Consider the following 4,711-nt stretch of genomic DNA (forward strand, 5'->3'; position numbering starts at 1 on the left):
GTGGGGGGTTTGGGGAGTAGGAAAAGAATAAATGAAACAAGATGGGATCAGGAGGAAGACAAACCGTAAGAGACTCTTAATCTCACAGAACAAACAGGGCTGCCAGGGGGAGGGGGGTAGGGAGAGGGTGGTGGGGTTATGGGCATTGGGGAAGGTATGTGCTGTGGTGAGTGCTGTGAAGTGTGTAAACCTGGCGATTCACAGACCTGTACCCCTGGGGCGAATAATACATTATATGTTAATAAAAAAAAAGAAATTCAGATTGATTAGAGAGGAATGTCTATTTATTTATTTTTCTCCCTTAACTTTAACTTTTTCCTGTATCTGAACCTATCCTTTTTTTCTGCCTCTGAGAAAGAAGTTCCTACATGCCTTCCTGTCAGAGCTAACGACTGCATGTACATGGTTAGCTGATTCCACATCTTGATTTTTCAGGTTCTTGCTTCAGTAATTATCCTCACTTCACATGCTACAATTTTTACCCTATATTTTTATTCCCTCCCTCTTTCCCTTCCCTTCAATTTCCTTCCCTTCCCTCTTTGCCTCTCACTCTTCTTGTCTTTATTTCTCTCTCTCTAAATACACACATACACATGTATACACACATACATGTATATATCTATATATGTACACGTGTGTGTGCGTGTGTGTGTGTGTGTGTGTATCCTACTTTGTACCAAATTCCTTTCCTTATGCCTACAATCACACAAAGGATTCTCCAGGTCTAAGAGCATTCATCCCTTAATCTTGATAAATTCGTGAATTGTCTCATTTCTTACCTTCCCTTTATCACCAAACTTCACTGAAGAGTAGTCTACAATTGCTGCGTCTACTTTCTCACACCTGCTGTCTAGCTTCTGTACCTTCCAGTCTACTGAAACATCTTATTTGAAGATTACTGATGACTTCCTAATTGTCAAACTTAATGCTTCTTAGAACTCATCCTCCTCTGTATCTTGGAAACATTCAGCATTGTTAAATACCCCGTTCCTTTAAATTCTTTATTTCTTTGGCTTCAGTAATATTTCAGTCTCTGAATTCTTCTTCTAACTCAGGACACCTTTTCTCCTTAACTTGCTTCTTTCTCTCCCTACCCCATAAGGGTGGGTATTCCTCTGGGATACTCCTTCTCATTTTTTCTCTGACTTTGGGCTTGGTGATTTCACTCACCTCTACAATTTTAACTATCATTTCTATGTAGTGGACTTCCAGTTTTTATCTGTATGTCCAACCTCTCAGCCCTGCATCTCTGTGTATTTGATGAACAGCTAGATTCAGATGACTTTCAAGCACGTTACATTCAATTATATCCAAAGCTGAGCCCTTTGACCAAAGCCAGCATGTCCCCTTCTGTCTTTCCTTTGTTAAGTTTTGCTCTCTTCCTAGTCACCCAAATAAAACATTTGGATATATCTTTGATTCTTTCGTTCATTCTTTCAGTAAGGATTTGAGAATCAATTATGTTACCACCACCAGTTAAAAAACTTTCAATGGTTTACTCTTTACTATACAATAGAACTGAAATTCTTAGGTTAACAATATGCTCTAAAACATGCCCCCACCTTATATTTCTTAATTTACAACACTTGCTTTCAGCCAATAGGAACTAGCCATTCTGAAAATGCATCCTATGATGAGCATTTACACTTTGGTGCATTTTTTTCTTGCCATTTGGAATATGATCATTTCCTATACCACATTTTGCTTATTAAAATCTTATTTATGGTTTTGTCTGCCCCTGTGTTAGCCTTTAAAATCTTACTAAAAATCTTATATCTATTTATAAAATCTTATTTATTTATTTATTTCAAAACTACCTCAAATTCATCTATCATATAAGTAATCCATGTTTTCCTTACCCACAAATAATTTAATTGATTTCTCTATTTCCACAACATACTGTTGCTTGCTTATAGTACTTGTCCATTATTCATATGGCATGGCTTTGGGTTTTCCTGTTACTGAAAAGGAGAGACTACAACAGAGGATTTTTGGTAAAATATCATCATATAAATGTTTGAAAGATAGGAGATCTGAATTGGAAGACATGACAGAGGATATCAATTAGGGAGAAGAACAGTTTGGATTTGTAAATTAAGGATGCAGTGTCCTTTCTTCATTCTTCATAAAGTCGAGTGGTTTTGGAGTAGAGGGACATTTCAGTTTCATCTCAGAAAAGGGAATAAGGCCAGAGATAATTGGAAATTAACCAGTGAAGCCGAATACTTAGAAAATTGTGTGCAAAAGTGTAGACTTGAAAGATTATTTGGAAGTGTATGCTAGTACTTGGCATTATGCTTACATAAAAGGGAAGTCATCCAGTAGGGTTGACAGGATTTATATGCAAGAGAGAGTAGAGGTCTGACGTATAAAATGAAAGATAGCACTTTTTCTGATCATGCAATGGTAATAGCTGAAATTAATTTCTTAAAAGCTTGGAAATTTGGCAGAGGTAAATGGGAGATGAGCAAATTCCTTTAAGTAAGAAAAAGCATTGAAAATGATGAGGAATGGTCAAGGAGAGAGAAGCCCAGCTTTCATTTCAAGCTGTCAGAGAGGATTGGTACAGATGAAAAAATAATTTGTAGAAAGCTCTCAAGGAAAGAAATGAAGCCAAATGCTTTGAAAAGAAAAATAGATATTTTCAATTTTAGAACAAACTAATGGAGAGCAGAGAAAAGAAATAAAGAAATTAGAACAGAAATAGGGAAATCAAAGAGAAGATGACAAATGCTGCAATAGATGAAGAGTCTGGGTGATATTGGGAAGAAGCAAAAGCAAGCAAGGCTACTGACACATTCTCATGTGCAAGAAGGGAAGACGGTTGTCACGTGTTTGAGAAATTATAGACAGATAAGTTATGGTGACTTGAGGTCAATTATGAGAGTCCTTTATGGAGCTGTAATGCAGGAATGGATATAGGCTATCACAGGGGCACACAAAAGCAAGCAGAGTGACTCAGCAAGACTTCACAGCTCAAAAGTGAGTGACTGTCATGAACAAGATGTTGAGAAAATCTGAATCTGCTTCTGGTATGGAAGAGGCACAGTGGAAAATTTACATGCTCTTGGGTCAGAGATGGTTTTAGTCCCAGTTCTACCACTTACCAGCTTTGCGAACTTGAGAAAATCTCTCAGCTTCCAGATCTTTGAATTTCTCATCTGTAAAGTGATTTCACATTGTTGTGAAGCTCAAATGAGACAATATTTGTGAAAATATCTTGAGCAAATTTTAGATATTATTATTCTAGGACTTTTTTTTGCATGAAGCGAGCAAACATTTATTTGTGGGTTTCCTTTCTGCTCCAGCTTTATTGAGATATAATGGACATGTAACCTTGTGTTCATTTAAGGTTTATGAGATACTGATTTTTTATATCAATATATTACAGAATGATTATATCTGTGGGTTTCTATCTATAGTAGATAGAATATGAAGGAAATCACCAATATGATTTAAAAAAAAGGAAAGCAAATGATATATGAGCAAAGAAAAACTTAGAAACTGGAAGTCTCTGACATTATGTATATATGTATTATATATAAGCAGTTTTATATGTTATTTATATATAAGCAGTTTTATAGATTTATTATATATATATATATAGTTGCAAGTTGCCAATGGCACTTTATTTTTCTTTTCAACACCCTGTTCTACAGCTTCCTTGGCCCTTTTTGCCCAGGTGCCAAAGGGCCAGGCATTGGCACATGCCATTCGAAGACTGGCGAATGCCTTGAAGTTCTTCTTCTCTTCTGTAATGACTCTGGCTTTCTCCTTACAGACATTCCATATGTGCATGACTGGTCCTGTCAGCTGGGTAGTCAATTTGAATTCTTCAGCAGAGCTGTCTCCCTTCTTCGGGTCTAGGGCTTCCTGGGGGAGAGAATGAGCTTGGAGCCTTTCTCCTTCAGCCACTTCACATTGGTCTGTGGCAATTCTGTGGGGTTTTTCTGCCTTCTTGGATTCACTGGGATTCCAATGATCCATGCCACTTTCTTGTGGAGACCAGCCACCCATAAATTCCATGCTGAAGGCCCTGCCAGCTTGCAGTTTGGTGTGATACCTCACCATAGAGCACTTCAGGATGGGCTGGATCGGACTGGATGCAAGCGCTCCAGGCTATGTGGTGTGTCTTGGCTTGCAGGCCTTGAGCCTGTGGATCTTCTCTGCTGGTTGGTTGAACCATGTGGCCATGACACTGCCAGGCCTTGTGGAAGTGGGGCTTCAACATCATGGCATTTGGGCTGGGTGTCATGGCTGTTGCCTACAGACCTCCTCCAAGCAAGAAAGGCCAGCAGGAAAACAACAATATATGTATTTTTAAAGTTTTTATTTTAATCACCTGGTGCTCATTAGGACAAGTGCACTCGTTAATTCCCATTACCTATTTCACCCATCCCCTCTCACCTCCCCTCTGGCAACCACCAGTTTGTTCTCTGTAGCTAAGTCTGTTTCTTGATTTCTCTCTTTCTCATTTCCCCTTTGCTTGTTTGTTTGGTTTCTTAAATCCCACATATGAGTGAAATCCTATGATATTTGTCTTTCTCTGACTGACTTATTTCATTTAGCATAATACACACTCTTGCTCCATCCACATTGTTGCACAGAGCAAGATTTCATTCTTTTTTATGGCTGAATACACACACACACACACACACACATATACATATATATGTGTGTGTATATATATATATATACATATACATCATCT

General features: G+C 38.0%; 1 pseudogene; it reads right to left on the minus strand.

Annotated features, from left to right (window-relative positions):
• Positions 1-2,116: 2,116 nt before the first annotated feature.
• On the minus strand, positions 2,117-4,255 carry LOC111162145 (annotated as a pseudogene).
• Between the last annotated feature and the right edge of the window lie 456 nt (positions 4,256-4,711).

The sequence above is a fragment of the Enhydra lutris genome, unplaced genomic scaffold (assembly GCF_002288905.1).
Source record: "Enhydra lutris kenyoni isolate GAN:26980312 unplaced genomic scaffold, ASM228890v2 scaffoldscaffold89, whole genome shotgun sequence".
NCBI classification, from domain to species: Eukaryota; Metazoa; Chordata; class Mammalia; order Carnivora; family Mustelidae; genus Enhydra; species Enhydra lutris.